The 20547-nt window shown below is 41.6% G+C and overlaps 1 protein-coding gene across 3 annotated transcripts in view; it reads left to right on the top strand.

The window, feature by feature from the left end:
• Window positions 1–276: 276 nt before the first annotated feature.
• The window catches only part of LOC132394131 (guanine nucleotide-binding protein G(I)/G(S)/G(O) subunit gamma-7-like), a 323380-nt gene continuing 303109 nt past the window's right edge, over window positions 277–20547 (top strand). The window contains exon 1 of one of the 3 annotated variants that reach the window (XM_059969908.1): window positions 277–1746. The gene's annotated coding sequence lies outside the window, so the exon portion shown is untranslated. The remainder of the gene's footprint in view (window positions 1747–20547) is intronic. The other 2 variants (XM_059969909.1, XM_059969904.1) reach the window with 2 other exon arrangements.

Genomic DNA, 20547 nt, shown 5'->3' with positions numbered 1-20547 from the left:
ACAATGATCATCTCCAACAACACAAAGCAAAATCCTGACATTCAATGCATTATTGTTGCTCTGTGCCCCACTGTCAGCATCCAGACATTTGTGGATGGATGGAGGGGAGTCACTCATGACGAGAAATTCCACATGACCAGCCATATAAATACTGTGTTTACAGGTCAGAGGCTAGGTATCCAGCAACAAGTGATACAAGCAGCACACACAAGATGCTGAAGGATACAAGAGATACACCTTTGAATTACCTTTCCACCATCTACAAAGAACAATGTAAGAGAACGATGGAATATTTTTAAGTGACTCATCTATTCTTAAAGCATAGTCCCAACAACACTCAAGGAGCTCAATATCACTCAGGAAAAAGCAGCCTGCTTGATTTGCGCTTCATCCAAGAATTAAAGCATTCATTCATATTGTTACCATCAGCAAAGCACACCGTAGTTAATCATCAAGGCTACTCTGAAGCACCTCCCAAACCCAAGGACAAGGGTGACGTGTGTGTGTGTATATCAGCACCTATAGGCTTCCTCAAAAAATCACACATTATGACATAGGAATATATCATTGCTCCTTCACTGACATAGGGTCCAGGGATTGGAATTCCCTACCCAACAACATTAGAGCACTTTCACCAGAAAGACAGTTGTGATTCAAAAATATGGCTCAAATCACCTCCACTGAGACAATTATGCAAGGGCAGTAGTAAATGCTGGTCGTTTAAAAGGATGGCCTCATAAATGATCTCTCCTTGTATCTCACACTACTCCCCCTCCCCCCATTCCCACGCATTTCTTTTCTCCCTCAAGATCCCTTTTTCTCTGTATACTTCACCTTTCATTTGATCCTCACACTCACCCCTAATTTGGTCAATCACTTCTTCCTCCATGTATCTCTTCCTTTATCTACTTACATAAGAGTAGGACTAGGCCAATCAGCCCCAGATCTCTGCTCTGCCATTCAATGTGATCTGGGCTGACCCAGCATCATTTGCAAATCCATTCTTCCTACTCTCTCCCCATACCTCTTGACTCGCATTCATCAACTCTTTCCCCTCCTCACCATCTCTCGTTTGTATCTCTCTTTCCCTCTATAACTTCACTTCTACACTCTCTTCGCTCTGTCAGCCCCATTATTTGATTTTTCTCTAATTGAATCTCCCCACTCTCCTCTCCTGTTTCTTCGTCCCATATTTCTAACTTGCCATATGTACCTTTCCTCAGCTCTCTCACACCCCTCACATTCTCTCCTGTATCTCTCTGCATTCATCACACTCCCTCTCTCCTGTATCTCCCACTCACCTTCTCCTTGTGTATTCTGCCCATTCCCTTCCCCTTTTATAATTCTCCCTGTCGTTCCCTGTGTATCTCACACTCTCTGTCTCTATACTCTCTCCCCCTCCCCTTTTAGCTTTCAGTCTCACTGCCTTCCTCTTATCCTTGTAGATTTCTCATCGTCTCCCCCTTATCTGTAACTCTCCCCCATTCCCTCTCTGTATTTCTCCCCTTGTCTCTTTCCCTCCCCCAGTATCTCTCTCCTGCTGACGTCTGGCTGCTGACTCTCCCCTCCGTTTTCTCCCTCTTCCCCTCTCTCCGCCTCTCTCTCTCTCTCTCTCGGTGCTGCCGCCTCGCTTCATTCGCCTCCTCGGCTGCCGGAGCCGGTGCCGGGCTCGCCGCCCGCTCTCCATCACTCGTCGCCACCGCCTCCTACTCCAGCTCGCCGCCTCCGCTCGCTCCGTGGACCCAGGTAAGAGCAGGCAGTGGCCGGAGCCGCGCCAGGGAAAGCCCGGCCCGACCAAGGGGCACCGGCCGAGCCCCAGGCCTCGCCGCCTCCGCCGGCCGCCGCTGAAATCAACGCCGGGGATTCACTCGGGTTCGGGGAGGGTGGAGTGCAGGGAGGGAATGTGACGGGGGGTGGGGGGGGGGGAGAAATGCAATGAGAAGTGGCTGGCTGAGAAACTGAAATAAGAAAAAGAAATATGGACAAACTGAGAAACCTATAGTGGGTAATGGAGAGGAACTGATACATAAATTAATAGCTTGAGATTGTAGAGAATGGGGGGAAACTGACAGATCGGTGGGAAATGGAGAAAGAAATGAACAGATTGATAGGTGAATAGAGTGGACAGATCATAAAGAATAGGAAAAGGGGAGAAGAAAACATTGGGGTGAAGAGATGGCAATTGACATACTGAAAGTGAAAATGGGAGTTAAATTGACAAGCTGAACAGTAGGGAAAGGAGAAATAGAATTAGACAGGTTGAGCTGGTCAGGGATGGAGAGAGAAAGTGACAGATCAAGACAGTGGGACTGGAGGGACAGAAAATGACAGATTTGAAGGAGGTAGTGGGTGTCAGCAGAAATGGATGTATTGAAAGAGAATGTGGAAGAGGATGAATAAACAGATTGAGACCATGAAAATGAGAAGATATTTTCAGACAATGACAATAGACATAAGTGCACAGTAATGGAGTGGGATGGACCATGGGAGGTTCTGGGAAACTGAATCAGACCATTGGGAATGGAATGAGACCAATGGACAGACTAAGGCATACAGAATGTAGAGTGAAATTAGCTAAGGGAGGCAGTGGTGAATAGGGAGAATAAAATGAAAGGAGAAGGGGGAGAGACATTCACAGACTGTGATGCAGAGGAATGGAGAGAGAAGTGGACAGGTATAAAAGAGAAGTTGTTGACAGAATCTGCCATTGTGGACTGGAGATGCAGAAAGATTGACAGGCAGGGGAATGGATAGAGAGAAAAGGAAAAACTGCAAGAAAGAAACTTAGTTATAAAAAATGGCCAGACTAAGGGAAGGACTACTGTAGAGAGAATCTGAGAGACATTTATGGACTCAGAAAGCTAGGAAGGAAGAAGTGGACAGAGGGGAATGGACAAATCTAGGCTGAAGGACAGGAGAAGTAAAAGTGGAAGTGAGAAGTATTCATTGAAGAGGTAAAGGACTAGAGTACAAAACCATAGTGATTAAGGTACTAAACTCTGACCATTGATTCAGACATAAGTGTTTATTCTGTAACAGCTGCTGAAAATTTTGAATTCAAGTAGTTGAATCAACCTGGAATCCATCTGGTTCACTGGTGTCTGTCAGAGAAAGAAATCTGTTAGCCTTAAGTGGTCTGACCGTTAAGTGACTCTGGATCCATCAAAATGGTTGACTCTTAACTGCCATGTCAATCAATGTCTTGTAAATGAATAGAGAGAAATGTATATTGAAAATAGGGGAGAGGAATGGCAAGTGACAAATCTCCTTTGCATCTCCTTTCCACTCATAGCCATTCCCTGTTTCTCAATGTCTCTTTGACTGCTCATCTCAGCAATTCTCATTGACATGGAGATAGAGAATTTTAGAGTGAAAGTTAAGAGACCTGTAATAAATGGGAAGGAGATAAAGGGAAACTAAAAGGAGCAGAGATGTAGAGAGCAATGTAGGCAGGTTGTGAGTGAGAAATGAAAGTGAAGCTACAAGAGGTTGTTAAAATAGAATTAGAAATGGACATGAACAGCATGGTGAAAGAACAGAGAATAACTGAGGGTGTGGGAGGTGGGGATAGAGAGAGAGTATCAGAGGGAGAGGAAGATAAAGGGAAGGGTAGGAAAAGGGAGGTGGCAACATGAAGACAGTAATAAGAAAAAGATGACAAAAATAGAGAAAAGGGGATAAATAAATTTACAAATGTTTGTAAGTAGATGGGGATGAAAGGAGTGAGAAACCGCCTCAGTGGAAGATATGTGGGGACAAATGAGAAATTGATAAAACACATACATCTTTAGATTTGCTCCTGGTCTCTCCATTTTATTTCTCTTCCCTGCCTGTATTCTATTGAGATTGAGAGAAGAAGAAAAAAAAGAGGTAGAGGGAAAGAAAGAAGACCAGGATAGATGGGAAACATCACTAAAGAAATGTCATTAAGAGCATAAGAAGTTGGTGAGAGAACTAGTTAAAAAACACAGCAGAGCATGAAGAAAGTTAGCAGTTGGAGAGAGACATAGGAGGAAAGGTAGTTACTCACAGTGGAGTGATATGGGGGAGAAAACACGGGAGGGATCAGGAACAAATCGAAGGATGATGCTCCTGTAAAATGAAACAAAAAACAAAGATAGGACAAAGGTAGGGAGAGGAAGGTGCATAGGGAAAAGAGCAAAACACAGGTTGGGACATTGCAAGATTAAAAGTGTAATATAGGAATACAAGAAAGGAAAATATAGCCTCTGGAAATGAGAAAATCTAAGTAGCCCAGTCTGAAGAAATCGCTAGACAGCACAAGGAGGGGAGAAAGGAGGAAGAGCAAATCATGGAAGAAAAACATAGCAGAAGATGACTGATAACAGGAAAGAAGAGCATCCTATTCCATCTTCCAAACTTCTGCTCCTTGAATTGCAATATCTTGACCATCCTGAGTCCACCACTGATGGTTGCGGCCTCAATTGTAAAGGCCCAAGATAAATCTCCACCCTAAGCTTCTCTTTCCTTTAAGTTGCTTGACAAATCCTCTCTTTAACTAGTTTTCACCATCTGCCATAATATCACTTCATGTGGCTCGGAGTCTTTTTTCATTTGATAATATTCCTGTAAATTTCCTGAGGATGTTATGCTGTGTTAGTGGTGCTATGTAAATACAAGTTTTGATTAAACTGAGAAAGAACTTGAATGGAGAGAAACAGACCAAAAAAACTTGAACAGTGACTAGGATAGAAGGAGGGGTAGGCTAAAGTTGAAAGAGATCAAATACAAATCTGAAGAAGGAAGGCATCATAAAATCCAGGGAAGAAAGTGAAATACAGACATTAAATGACAAAGGAAGCATGTGCCACACTATCAACAATTTGTATTTCCATATCAAGAGTTCTATCCTCAGACAAGAAGTGACACAGAGCCAAATAAGAATTTAGATTTAGTGACCTAATAATTGACTGAGAGGTTTAAGTAATGTCTTTCAGGATGGGAAAAGAAAAAAGAGATCAGAAAATAAGCAATACATACAAAATGCTAGAGGAGCTCAGCAGGTCGGGCAGCGTCTGTGGAAAAGAGTAAAGAGTTGTTGTTTTAGACTGAGACCTTTCATTAAGAGTGGAAACAAAGGGGGAAGGAGCCACAATAAGAAGGTAGAGGAAGTGGGAAGAAGTATAAACTAGAAAATGATAGGTGAAGCCAGGTGGGTGGGGGAGGTGGCATGAAGCAAGAAGCTGGGAAGTGATAGGTGCAAAGGGTAAACGGCCAGAGAAAGAATCTGATAGGAGAGGAGAGTGCACTATGGGAGCAAAGGAAGGAGGAGGGGCAGCAGAGGGCAAGTGAGAAGAAGAAAGAGATGAGTGTGGAACTGGAGTTGAGGGAAAGGGGAGGGCAAAAATTACTGGAAGGTGGAGAAATTGATGTTCATGACATCAGGTTAGACGGAATATGAGATGTTGCACCTCCAATCTGACAGTGGTCTCATCGTGACAGTAGAGGAGGTCATGGACTGACGTGCTGGAAGGTGAATGGGAATTGGAATTAAGATGGTTAGCCACCTGTAAATTCTGCTTTTTGTAGATGGAGTGAAGGTGCTCGTCAAAGTGGTCTCTCAGACTACGTCAGGTCTCACCAAAAATAGAGAAGGCCACCTTGAGAGTACTGGATACGGTAGACAACTCCAACAGATTTGCAGGTGAAGTGTTAACTCACTTGAATGTGGGGCCCTGAATAGAGTTGAGAGAGGAGGTGAATGGGCAGGTGTAGCCTTCTTCTGCTTGCAGAGTTAAGTGCCAGAAAGGAGATTAGTGGGAGGGATGAATGGACAAGTGAATCACAGAGTGAGTGATCCCTATGGAAAGTATAGAGTGTGTTTGGTGTTAGGGTCCAGTTGAATATGGCAGAAGTTGGTGAGAATAATGTGCTGGATGTGAAGGCTCATGGGGTGGTAGGTACGGACAAGAAGAACTCCATCACTGTTAAGGAGCCAGGAAGGTGAGGTGAAGGTAGCTGTTTGAGAAATGGAGGAGATGTGTGGTGCTCTGTAGGATCTCTTGTGTTTATCAGAAAAGAAGGGTTGACCTGCAAAGTTATGGAAAATTAAACAGAGCCCGTGTAAGGCCATATTTGTAGCTAAGTAGACGTTGGAGAGTTAGAGGGTTGGAGCAGAGGTAGGCAGGCCTTAGTGCTGAAAGGATTTGCATAAGGACGTTAAGGATAAAGGAACTTAATTAATTTCAGTCAGGGAGAGAAAGGAAGCCAATAGGTAGCCAGAGAAACCTCAAAGTGTACTTAATCTCAGAACCACCTTTCAATGTTGGGAATTAGTGGAGTTAAATATTCATCTGAGGAGTACAGTATAAGCCAAGGCTACAGTTGGCTCAGTTGCAAAAAAGAGGAGGAGGAAAAGTCCAAGGGCAATAGTGGTAGCAACCTTCTGCATTTTGTCAGCCTGAATCCAGGGTGGCATCTTGCCTTCCTGGGTCAAGGATATCCAGGCATAGTTACAGGGCATTCTAAAGGGGAGGGGGTTATAAATAGTCAGAGGTCATGGTTCACATTGTTATGTATGACATAAATTATATGATGGATGAGATGCTGCAACTTGAATTTAAGGAGATGGGTAGCATATTGAAAAGCAGGTCCTCCACATTTGTTATCTCCAAATAAGTTCTGATGCCATGTGCTACTGTGTATAGGAAAAGAGAAATATGTGCCTGGAGTGAAGGTGCAAAGGAGAGCTTTAGCTCCTGGACTGGGACTATTTGTGGAATTGGTGAAACCTGTACGTGCCATTTGAGTCCAAATGAGAATGTACTCACACAGAATATGTATTTTGCTAGTACTGTTGGAGAGAGGCTTATGAAAAAGAGACAACAATAGCCAAATATAGGAAGTAAAACTAGGTCCAGAAAGCAGGACAGACTCAGGCTTGATAAGCTGCATGGGAAGACACAGGGTTGGATTGCATCTATTTTGACAAGTAAGCCAGATGAACTAAGGGTGGAAATATGACAATGTCACTAACATGATTGAAAGATAGGCAGGATTGGCAACTCCATATTGCAACATATAGAACTTTTTGCTGTGGGAGGAGCTTGGATGGAGCTCCTGGATGCCTGGATGGAACTTGGAAAATCATAGGGAGTGATCACGTTGTTAGAAGTGTGCTGAAGGCCTTCAGTCAGCAGGAGGTTGAGTAATAGATAGGTAGGACAATCATAAAGAAGTATAAAAATATTAGGGTAATAGGGGATTTCACTATGCTGAATATTAAGCAAGATTGCCTTAGTGTGAAAGGCTTAGAGGAACAGAGTTTTTATAGTGTCTCAAGGAGAGTTTGAAGCACTTTGTTGGAGTCATAACAAGAAGGGTAATGTAGCCATTAGAGTGGAAGAGGGATTCCCAACTGTTTTTATGACATGGACCAGTACTGTTAAGCAAGGGGTCTGTGGACTCCAGTTGGGAACCCCGAGAGTAGAGAATGTATTAGTGGAAGACCATTTTGAAGATAGTGATGAAAACTCTGGAAGTTCTGGTGAAGGACAAAGATGGGCCTGAATTAGAGAAAGACTAGTTTCAATATTATAAAACAGGACATGGCTAAAGTGGATTGAGAGCAGCTGCTTGAAAGTAACCTTGCACGTAACTAGAGGAGTAGTGAATTCTCAAGGCCAAGATCTGCCCATAATGGTGGAAGATATGGCCCCAAGATGAAAGAATCTTATTTCAGTAAAATTGTTAGCTTATGGCAGGTTTTGAGTAGTGAAAATAAGCTTTATAGAGCTATAGAAAGTGCAAGGGGCATATAAAAATACAGAATTAGGAGGGCAGAAAATAGATCTGGCAGACAAATTTAAGAAAATCTCTTAATAAACTTTAAGGGCAAGGAAACAGTAGAGTCTGTTCGGGACCAAAGTGTCGGTCTTCTAATCTTCTCATGCCACAGAAGAGGTGCCAAGTAAATGGAGAATAATGAATTTGATAACTTTATACAAGAAAGTCAATGAGCACAAACCAGGATACATTCGCGCTCAGAGGATAGGGTGTCTTACGGGTAATCGGCATAGTTTTGATAAGGAGAGACCTGCTGGATTAATTCATTTGACTTTTTTGAGGTAGTAATCAATTGTGTCATTGAGGATAGTACAGTGAATATGGTCTATATGTACTTCAGTAAGACATTTAATAAGGCCCACATGTGAAACATGTGGAATCACATGAATAAAGGCAATTTGGCAAATTGAATTTGATACAAGCTTGGTAATGGGAGGCAGAGGACGATAGACGAGGTTTTTTGCTGGTGGAGGCCTGGGGCTCAGTGCTGGGACCCCTACTGTTTGATACATACATTAATGATCTGGATGTGAATGTAGGAGAAATGATTAATAAATTCACAGTTGACACGAGAATTGGTGGTGGTGTTAATAGAAAGAGGGGGAGTGTTTGGCCTTGGAATGACATGAATTGGCAAGATGAACAGAAAATTGGAATTTAATCGTAAAAAGTGCCTGGGCTTATATTTTGGAGGGACTAATAAGGCTAGGATATTTAGCAGGAAGTACTGAGGAATAGTGGGACCTCTGAAGGCAACTACATAGGTAAATAAGATGATTAAGAAGGCATTCATGTTACCGTTCTTCATTAGCATGGGTACAGAATGTACAAATGTATATAAAATTATGAGTAGCTTACATGGGGTAGATGTGGGAAATTTTTTTCTCTCAGCAGAGGTGTCAATGAACAGTGGGTAAAGGTTTCACCAAGGGTCAAGGAAGAATTTCTTCACACCCTAGGTGTGTGAAGTCTAGAGCATACTGTTTTTTTCTCATAACATTAATGAAATATTTATATAAATATCATGACATTGAAATCTATGGGTTATGTGCAGATCAATTAAATTAGTACAGGTAGGCAACACGCATAAAATGCTGGAGGAATGCAGCAGGCCAGGCCCCATTTATAGGAAGAAGTACAGTCGATGATTTGGGCCAAGACGCTTTGTCAGGACTAACTGAAAGAAGAGATATTAAGAGATTTGAAAGTGGAAGGGGGAGGGGGAGATCCAAAATGATAGGAGAAGACAGGAGGGGGAGGGATGAAGCTAAGAGCTGGAAAGTTGATTGGCAAAAGGGATCCAAGGCTAGAGAAGGGAGAGGATCATGGGACGGGAGGCCTAGGGAGAAAGAAAGGGGGAGGGGAGCACTAGAGGGAGATGGAGAGTAGGCAAGGAGTGATTGTGAGAGGGACAGAGAGAGGAAAAAGAAAGAAAATTAAAAATGGGGGGGGGGGAAGAGAAGATAATAAATAAATAAATAAACAAACAAATAAATAAATAAATAAATCGATCAATCAATCAATCAATCAATCAATGAGGGATGTGGTAAGAAGGGGAGGGAGGCATTAACAGAAGTTAGAGAAATCAATGTTCATGCCATCAGGTTGGAGGCTACCCAGACGGAATATAAGGCATTGCTCCTCCAACCTGAGTGTGGCTTCATCTTGACAGTAGAGGAGGCCATGGATAAGTACTGGTAGGTACTTGATGGTTGCCATTGATATGGGTGGACCAAAGGGCCTTAAGACACTATCATAAATTTTAAGATTGAAAACCAGGAGCACAAGTGTCAGTGGACAGACCATTAAGTACAAGTTGAAATGACTAAGAATTATTGCAAAATGGAACTTATACTGCAGATTTGTAGATGATTTGAAGTAATGGAAGAGAAATTATGTAGAGATTGGATCTGCTGTGATCTCATTGAATGGCAAAGCAGGGCCAAGGGGCTGATTGAACTATTTCTGCTCTTATTTCTTGGTTCTTGTAGGTGGGACAGGTGTGGAAATAAACAATACTGCCAAAGTAGAAAAGAGGTAGTTTTCATGAGGTTCAGTTTTGATGTTCTCTGTCAGTTTTTTTAATTCTAATTCTATATCTGTCCTCCAAGTTCTTTCTCCTCCTTGGCTGAGTCAGCATTCTTCCGGACTTTAGCAAGCAATAAGCAAACACTTACAGGACCTCAAAGCATGGGGAAGCAATTTCCCCATTTAACATAATTAGCCAGATGTGGGCAGGTGAAATTATTGGTCCTTCTAAGATAAAATGTACAAAGTTTATGCATATTCATTCTTTCTCATTCTGTCACTAATTTTTCCTAGCTGCATTGAGATACTTTTCGAATCTGAAATAATTTAATTTTAGTAGACTGCAAAAGTTTAATATTATACAACTGATCTCAGGCTTGAATTTTATTTGTATGCATTAAAGTATGTGTTATACATATAGGCCCTTTGAGAATAACAGTTCACAAACAAATTGTCCATATTTATCTAATCCCATTGGTGATTCTGACAGGTTTTTACTGCTGTAATCTCAGTACAGACAAACGTGTTTTTCTGATCTCTTACTCAACTTGTCCCTACATTGCATGTTAAATAAATTCTTATTTCAAATGTGGTTATTTTATAAAGCATTGGTCATAAGTTGAATCAAATATTCATGAATATAGTCAAAACTGAACATGCTGAAAACCTGAAATAAAAACAGAAAACTGCAAGCACTCGGCGGTGCCTGAGGAAAGAGATGGTTATCATTTCAGGTTGATTTTTCACCAGTACTTGGAAAAATTTGAAATCATATATGCTTTAAGTTGAAGGTTTGGGACATGTGAGATAGAAAGAACAAAACAAGTGTCTCTGATAGAGGGGAGAACAAGTGAAACTGAAGTACACAGTGGTGGCAGTGCCAACAGAGAGATGATTGTTAATCACAGCTGATCTGTCTGGAAGAGACGTGAGAACAAGGAGATAAATAAAGACTGGGGAGAGAGAGGAAAAATAACCCTGCAACTGAGATACAAAATATTGCAAATGTTGGAAATCGGAAATAAAAAAAAAAGAATGCTGGAAATACTCAGCAAGACAGCAGCCTCTGCAGACAAAGAAAAAAAACAGTTAGTATTACTTTTTGATAACTTTTTATCAGAGCCAGTCAGTGCTCATAAAAACTAGAAAGATACGTTCTCTAGAATTATTGAATTCACTATAAAGTCCTGAAGCTGTAATATACCAAGTTGGACAATGGGATGCCATCCCTAGAGCTTATGTTGGTCTTTGTTGGAACAGTACGAGAGGCCAAAATAATGTGTAATTAAAGTCATAGATCAATTTCATGGTCCGAAGGAGGTGTTTGGCAAAGTGATAACCCGATCTGCATGTTTCTCCATGTAAAGGGGATCATACTGTGGGCACCAACCATTGTACTCCAATTTGGAACATGTAAATGACAGCATACCCTGAAGACGAGGAAAAAGAGAAGGTGGTACTAGTGCTGTAATCAATGAATCTGACTGAGAAATGAGTGAAGAAAAGTCAATAGAGCCTGGGTGTTTAAACACTGTGTTGTATAGCTTGGTGGAGAAAGTGGGAAGTAAGAAAAAGCCTCTGGTATCTTCTGGAGGCACTTCAGACACATGCTATGAAGGCAGTGGAAGCAGATAACCATGACATTTACAACTAGGTGCTGCTTGAAGTGCCTGAATGCAGTTCAAAACAAAGTTCATTGACCTCCTATGAGTGGTCAGTGTCAATGGATGCATCTTTAAACACCGGACCATAGGCCTCGAACTCTCCTCATTCTTCTCATCTTTAATTATAATCCATGCCTAGCATTCATTAGCTCCATCATGTCCTCACAGTCCGATTACCTCTGCAGCACTTGTTGTCTCTCAGTTTGCACACATGTCCAGCTATTCAATAATGTTGACAGTTTTCCCTTCCCACAGATGCCTCTTGAAAGGTGAGTTCTTCCAACATTGTTTTTGTTTCAGGTTCTAGCATTTTTGTTTTCCATTCAGTCATGAAGATTGCATTTCCCAGACATTACAGACCATTATTGGCACACTCCCATCTTGCAAGGGAGCTATCCAGAGATGAGGGTATACTTGTACATCCTTAGCCTCACATAGGGCTTGCCATCATTGAGACTTCCCTTTGAGTTTGTGGCTCGCAGTGAGACAAAATCCATCAAGGATGATGGATCCTTGTTCTTAGTTATTTATTTTATATCCTACCGCCCATTAACTAACACAGTGCTCCTCCTTATAAGCACAGGTGATGTAAGCAGGCACTTCTTAACTTTCTCTCACTCTCTCTCTCCCTCTCTCTCTTTCCATCACAGGTATTACTTTTTGTCCCAGATATTCATGAACTACAAGTTGACCAAGTATTGTAAGAAGTGGAAGAGAGTACTGATGGTGAAGATACAGCACCACACAATTCCACATTTGCAGTCACTACCCAGATATTGGCACTTAGTATAACTTAGAGGACAACATTGGATCTCACCATACTCCTATGCTGGGCATGGCTGGTTTGCTTTCAATGAAGGGAGTGAGTGCCATGTGGCAAGTGATACCATAGACAAGATCTGCTAAAGAACACACAGATAAGGATATTGATTGGGCAGTTTACAAGCAAATCTAATAGGCACATGCATTAAAATCTCTGGTCTATTGGGAAAGATGCTTTAATGCTCCCCTTCGGTGTGAAGGATTCAGTGCTCTAGAGTTTTCCCAGGCTTGGAGCTATCTTTGGTAGCATGAAAGTAATGACCAACTTTATGTGAAGCTCAAACAAGAAGTAGTTTCTGTGACCAATCTTGTGCTCTCCATTGTCAAAAAAGCTAACCACAGACTGAGTGCTGCTCTGAAAACTCAGGTTCCGTCATTATGTTGTGAAGGGGCTATCAAGGTTTTGCACCAGTCTAGGAATCAGTTCTTAAAAAGGTCACTAGAACTGCAGATCCACCATTTTGGTGAGTGCCAATAGTCTGGGGAGTATTTTCTTGCTGTCCACGTTCAGAAAGACAATTCATTATAACTCCACTATTGCTTCAGCACTCTTCCTGTTACCTATTCCAGCTGCCATTCCGTCAAACTAAATGTGGAGACAAATGCAGCCAGATCTTCTAAATCAATAAATATTTGTGGTCTTCCTCCAATGTAACATACTAGTTCCACCACTAAAAACAGCAACGTTGTGCTAGTTATGCTGCAGCCGGTGAGGTAGTATTGGGTAGGAGTACTGGGATAGACAAAAATACATAAATGCAAAACATTCATGGTGATTATTTGAATGTTACATTGAATATTGCACGATTCACTTAAAATTTCCTTTCAAATGATTATTTTATGATGTCTTAATTTTGTGATGTAACTGAGGGGATGCCATGATATAATTAACTGAGGAAAGGATTGAACAAGAGTTGTAGTTCTTAGAAATACACTCTGGTAAGTTTGCTTCCCCCTTTCTTCCGGCTTCTGCTCTTTATTGAGTGTATACTCATTAACCATGCTATAAGGCACTTTGGAACAACCAAAAGATGTCAACAATGGAATCTGTATCTAGTCTTTTTATTTGCTAGTTGGATAGCTGCTGTTATTGATTGAGCATCCTGATGATGAGATTGTGTGGCCCACAGCAGACCAACGCAACAATGAGCAACATTTTGTTGAGTAGTAAAGGCTCTTTCAGATTAATCCTCAATACAGAAGTGTCATTCTATCTGGAATGAATGTATTATTTCACATTATAAGTGTCTGTAAGCTTTTCATTGTAATACTGTTGCATTTATATACGTGGATTAGGCACCAACATCATCAGCCACATTATCAGTTGTCAGCTGTCGCTAGATAGCAAATTATTGGTTAGAAGGCAGCTCCAAGGACAATCACTCAAGATGGCTGTCTGCATTCCCGCAACCATATGGCAAAAACAAAGCCTTTAGTTTTGTCTGTTTCTATTGCCATTGCCTCATTCCTGTTTGCTGATTTGTAGATTATAGTTTTTTCTGGCTGGCAGTTGTCGTGCAGCTGATCTTGACAAGTTGTTCTTAAGAGGAAATGGTCCAGTGCTGATGCCCTTTTTCTAGAACTGGTGTGATTCTATACTGATAGCACATCTTCTGCTCTGCTGGCAATGCTGTCAATCTCTGTTGCATTGTGCCATTTGGTCTCCTCATGGGAAGAAAGCCTGCTGATCCAATTTAGTGCAAGCATAGCCATCCCATTCAAATGAAGTGGAACTTACTCGGTTGTTTAACTTAATTCAATTGTTTCTCATTATGTGTGTGTTTGCTCATATGTATTGAACTTCTAATCTACACTTAAATTTTAATTACTCTACTCTCATCTTTTTATTTTTTTAAACCAGGCTCCAAGTATTAGTGAATGTTTGTGCATGTCAAGAAGATAGACAAATATTGAATAACACTAATGACTTTGACAGCATGAGCCTGGGGGCGAGAGTTCCTTGGGAGTGAGAGCTATGTTGTGAGTGCAGCTGCTTGCTTGTGCTGAGATTACCTCTGATCTGCACCTTACCATGTTCACGTGCTAGGATCTGGTGACAAAAATGTTGGAAGCAATGTTTTGACATGGGGGCCTGAGAACAACAATTTCAGGGTCACAGAAGATCTGCCCAACATGTTTGTATGCTGAAACGGTTTTAATTGTGAAAGTTAAAAGCAGAAATGTTGGAAACACTCAGCAGGTCAGGCATCAACTAAGAAAGAGAAAATGTAGTTAAAATTTTAGGTGGAAGACCCTTTGTCAGAACTGAGAAAGAGAAAATCACTACATTAATGCTTGTATAACATCTTAATCTCATTGCAAATTAGACATTGACTAGAACAAATGAAATGTTGTCTTCTGTCTATAAAAAGATTATAAGTAGAATCCCTTGTACTTTGGATAGTAACCTCTTTAAAAGTTACCACCAATTCCAGGGTGAAGAAGAAGAGTACGTTGCTATCACTGCCAATGCAATCCTTGCCCAGCACTGACATTTGCAGTTTTCACAATGGCATGCTTTACTTTTATGGAAGCTTATGCATCTTATATATTGTCCTCACTGTAGCTGAGAAAGAAGAATTGCTTCCAGATAACTTAATGTGTATATCCCTGTTTGAGCAGCTTGTCCTCCTCTGATTATATTCTACTTATTCTCTCAGTCCTGTATCACAGAGGAAATTTCTACTAAAACAATAATGTCTCGGAGGAATTTGTTTGAGCAGATGTATAAAGTCAGCAAAGTAACCTTCAGTGCCTAATACACCATTCCCAGTAGGTTTCAGCAACTTGAACCAATTCTACAATCATAAATTTGATAAACTGAAGCGATTGCATAAAGAAGGAATCCAGTAGTTGGTCTTAAAAAGTACTGGAACTTAGAGTCTTTTTTGTTTTGCAAGAGGTGATTCAAACTCCATCTTCAAATAGTAAGTCTTTCTGTTTTGGACAGGGAACACTAATGGAGACAGAGCTATTTCTTTTGATTGAAACCACACAGTAGGTCATGAAACTAGGTACTCAGGTAGTGAACACGAGGAAATGTGCAGATGCTGGAAAAGTAAGCAACACACACAAAATGCTGGTGGAACAGAACAGGCCAGGCCACATCTATAGGAAGAAGCACTGTCGACATTTCAGGCCGAGACCCTTCGTCAGGAATAACTGAAAGAAGAGATTTGAAAGGGGGAGGGGGAGATCCGAAATGATAGGAGAAGACAGGAGGGGGAGGAGTGAAGCTAAGAGCTGAAAAGTTGATTGGCAAAAGAGATACAGAGCTGGAGAAGGGGGGAGTATCATGGATGGGAGGCCTAGGGAGAAAGAAAGGGGGAGGGGAGCACCAGGAGAAGATGGAGAGCAGGCAAGGAGTGATTGTGAGATGGACAGAGAGAGAGAAAAAGGAAAGTAATAATAAACAAATAAATAAATAAATAATGGATGGGGGGAGGAAGGGCATTAATGGAAGTTAGAGAAATCAATGTTCATGCCATCAGGTTGGAGGCTACCTAGATGGAATATAAGGTATTGTTTCTCCAACCTGAGTGTGGCTTCATCTTGACAGTAGAGGAGGGCCATTCCCATTCCGATATGTCTATCCATGGCCTCCATGTACTTAATGGTCTGTGCACTGATCCTTGTGCTCCTGGTTTTCAATCTTAAAATTTAAAATAGTGTCATAAGGCCCTTTGGTCCACCCATATCAATGGCAACCATCTAGTACCTACCTGTACTTTTCCTTGGCCTCCTCTACTGTCAAGATGAAGTCACACTCAGGTTGGAGAAGCAACACCTTATATTCCGTCTGGGTAGCCTCTAACCTGATGGCATGAACATTGATTTCTCTAACTTCTGTTAATGCCTCCCTCCCCTTCTTAACACATTCCTCATTTATTTATTTCTTTATTTATTATCCTACCTCCATTTTTTCTTTTCTCTCTTTTTCCTCTCTTTGTCCCTCTCACACTCACTCCTTGCCTACTCTCCATCTCCCTCTGGTGCTCCCCTCCCCCTTTCTTTCTCCCTAGGCCTCCCATCCCATGATCCTCTCCCTTCTCTAGCCTTGTATCCCTTTTGCCAATCAACTTTCCAGCTCTTAGCTTCATCCCTCCCCCTCCTGTCTTCTATCATTTTGGATCTCCCCCTTCCCCTCCCACTTTCAAATCTCTTACTATCTCTTCTTTCAGTTAGTCCTGACAAAGGGTCTCGGCCCGAAACATCAACTATACTTCTTCCTTTAGGTGCTGCCTGGCCTGCTGCGTTCTACCAGCATCTTGTGTGTGTTACTCAGATAGTGAATTATAGTGAATTACTGATAATCTTTGGAAAGATTTGAATCAAATTATGCACATCCTGAAATCTGAAGGAACACACAAAATATTGATGGAACTCGGGAGGGGAGAGTGGTCTGGTAGCACCTAAGAGAGAAATGGACAGTTGGTGTTTCTAGTTGAGGTCCTTTGCTAGGATTCATGTTGTTCCGAAACATCAACTGTCAATTTACCTGCCTTGATGCTGCCTGACTTGCTGAGTTCTTGCAGCATTTTGTGTGTTAGTCCAGAATTCCAACATCTGCAGTCTTGTGTCTGAAATCTGAAGGATTTCTCTTTTGTGTAGATGCATGTTATGCTTAAAGATAATGGCATATGTCTATAAAATGAAAATGGCAGAGATTGTAAAGGATTTGGAAGTAATCTTGGTACAGTGGTCAGTATGAAGGATTCTCTTTATAAGTTAGTATAGAAATTCTTCTGTCAGAAAATGAATTTTACAATATTTCTCAGTGCCAGGAGATCACAGATGCTGTTGCTGAAATGCAGTTCACTTGTACAGACTGATGAGGTTAGATTATCAAAAATCTGATATTGAAGTAGAGAATATAGGAGATAATTACAAGATTCCATAAACATCAAGCATAATAAAACAGAAAAGAAAACTCATTTTCAAAGGAATTACTAAAATTATGTTTCTCCAGGGTAATTTAACACATTTATCTGATAAATAACAGGAACAAGTTGAGGTTACTGTAGCTACGTCATTATATGTGCCATTAATTGTTTTGAAATAGGATCTCTTCTATGCACCACATTCCAAGATGTCTAATCAAGCCTTTTATTTATTTTATGGGACTTTATTTAAGTTTAAATGTCTTTGCTTTAAAAGAACAAATCACCAAAAGCAGCAGTACGATCTGAATTGTACAGTGTTTTGCTGTTACCATTACAAATTATGTCAGCTGACTTACCATGGCAACCCCAGAGAGATCCACTAATACATGTACATTAATGTTAGATCTAGCCTGTTTTATGCCATCACAAAATGTAAAATCTTTTACTGTTATATATGACCTGCTGAAAACATCATTTATTTTTATATTATTTGTTCAATCCCATTATTCATAAGTGGTCTCCTTTTATCTTTTTTAACTACTAATCTTGAAATTACTTTTCTATCATCCTTGTCTTTTTTGTTTGTTTAGTGTGCACAAATTCTTTCAATTTTTCCCTTAACACATAATTTGTTCTACTGCCCTTGCATTGTGCATATATAAAGCTATGCAATGAGTTAAACGCCTTCTCAAAAATCACCCAAGATAGAAGCTTCCTTCAGGGGTTTTAACTGCGATTTTACTTAATAAAACTGCAGAAAGTTAAGTAGACTCCATATTAAATTCATTACAGTATCTTTGTGCACCTGAATATACCATTACTGTTGATTATTTTCACATTTTGTGTTAACCAAGGTAATACACATATTACCCCACTCCATAACTATGCCATGTGAATAAGAGTAAACTCATAGTGCAACGATATCTTAATAGCAATAAACATAAAATACACATATCTACTAAACGTTTAAAGTTCAAAGGAAATTTATTATCAAATATATGTCATATATTTGTCACCATATACAACCCTGAGTTTCATGGAGCGAAACCCAATTTCCCTCAGGATCAATAAAGTATGTCTGTCTGTCTGTCCGTATTCTCTTGTGAGCATACTGAATAAATCCACAGTATAATAATAACCATAATAGAATCAGTGAAAGGCCGCACCAGCTTGGTGTTCAACTAGTGTTGAAAAGTCAACAAACTGTGCAAATACAAAAAGAAAGAAATAATAAATAAACAAACAATAAATATTGTTATTGTGATAACAAGTCTTCAGGATTATAGCAATAGGTTATGGAAATATTTCAGTGATGGAGCAAGTAAAGTTGAGTAAAGTTATGGCCTTTGGTTTAACAGCCTGATGGTTGAGGGGTAATAACTGTTCCTGAACTGATATTAACAAAATATAAGACTCACAGATATAAAAAACACAAAATGCTGGCAGAACTCAGCAGTCCACTCAGCATCTATGGGAGGAGGTAATAATGACGTTTCAGGCCGAAACCCTTCATCAGGAGCGAAGTAACTTGGGATGGTCGAGGGGGGATAAGAAGTGGGGGGAGTGATAAAGTAGAGAGCTGGGAAGTGATAGGCTGGAGGGAAATGGGCTAGGGGGAAGGTGGAGAATTATGGGAAATAAAAGAGAAAGAAAGGTAAGGCTGGGGGGAGAGATTATAGTGAGAGGGGAAAAGAGAGAGAAAGAGAACCAGACTAAAATAATAGATAGGGATGGGGGTAAGGGTGGGGGGCAGGGGTATCAATGGAGGTCAGTGAGTTGGATGTTCATGCCGGCAGGAAGTAGGCTACCTAGGCGGGAGATAAGGTATTGCTCCATCGACCTGTGTGTGGCCTCATCTTGACGGTAGAGGGGGCCATGGACAGACATGTCGGAGTGGGAGTGGTCTGTGGAATTGAAGTGTGTGGCCACAGGGAGATCCCACCACTGCTGGAGGACTGAGCGCCGGTGTTTGGCGAAACGGTCTCCCAGTCTGCAATGGGTCTCCCCAGTGTATAAATGGCCACATCGGGAGCACCGGATACAGTATATCACCCCAGCTGACTCGCAGGTGAAGTGGTGCCTCACCTGAAAGGACTGTCTGGGGCCTGGGATGGTGGTGAGGGAAGAAGTGTGGGGGTAGGTGTAGCACTTCTCCCGTTTGCAGGGATGAGTGCCCGGAGGGATGGGGGGGGATGAATGGACAAGGGAGTGGCGTAGGGAGCGATCCCTGCGGAAAGCCAAGAGTGGTGGGGGGAGGGGAAGATGTGGTTGGTGGTGGGATCACGTAGGAGGTGGCGGAAGTATAATAAGCCAATGTATAATCCTCCGTAACTTCCACCACCTCCTACATGATCCCTCCACCAACCACATCTTCCCCTCCCCCCCACTCTCGGCTTTCTGCAGGGATCGCTCCCTACTTCATGATGATGGATGTGAGTGCAACGGGATGGTAGTCATTGGAGGCAGGACGCTGGAGACTTCTTCGGCACTGGGACGATGATGGCGGCCTTGAAGCACGTTGGAACGGTGGCGCTGCTCAGGGAGATGTTGAAGATGTCAGTGAGAACATCTGCTAGCTGGTGTGCATATCCTCTGAATACTCTACCAGGAATATTGTTTGGTCCAGCAGCCTTCTGTGGGTTGACCCTGCACAGGGTTCTTCTCACATCGGCCACGGTGAGACACAGCACCTGGTCATTTGGAGGAGGGGTGGACTTCCTCACCACCCTGTCATTTTCTGCCTCAAAAGAAGCGTAGAAGTTATTCTGCACATCTGGAAGGGAGGCATCCCCTGCACAGTCAGGTGATGTTGTCCTATAGTTGGTGATGTCCTGAATGCCCTTCCACATGCGCCGTGTGTCGCTGCTGTCCTGGAAATGGCTATGGATTCGCTGAGCGTGTGCATGCTTTGCCTATCTGATGGCCCAGGATAGTTTGGCCCTTGCTGCTGTTAGGGCTGCCTTGTTGCCTGCTCTGAAGGCGGAGTCACGGGTCCTCAACAGCGCATGCACCTCCGCTGTCATCCATGGCTTTTTCCATATTTCCTTTGAAACTAATGGCATTATGGTCACTGGATGCAAAATGTTCCCCTACGCAAACTCTGTCATTTGCATTGTCTCATACCCTAATAGCAGATTAAAGAGCACATTCTCTCATTGGGAATTCTATGTACTGATTAATGAAACTTCCCTGAACATAAGCGGGGATCCCTTGTTTGTGGCCTTTCCCAGCTCAGTCTTCATGAGCCTGTATGTTTATTTGTTCAAAAATTTTTTTCATGCTTAAGTAGGATCTTCCATTTTTTTTTCCTTTTGTGATTCTAAAATAAGTGTAGATTATTATAC

This window comes from Hypanus sabinus, chromosome 5 (genome assembly GCF_030144855.1).
Source record: "Hypanus sabinus isolate sHypSab1 chromosome 5, sHypSab1.hap1, whole genome shotgun sequence".
In the NCBI taxonomy this organism is placed as follows: Eukaryota; Metazoa; Chordata; class Chondrichthyes; order Myliobatiformes; family Dasyatidae; genus Hypanus; species Hypanus sabinus.
Note: the sequence above shows the minus strand (reverse complement) of the source record. Positions and strands in the feature narration are given on the sequence as shown.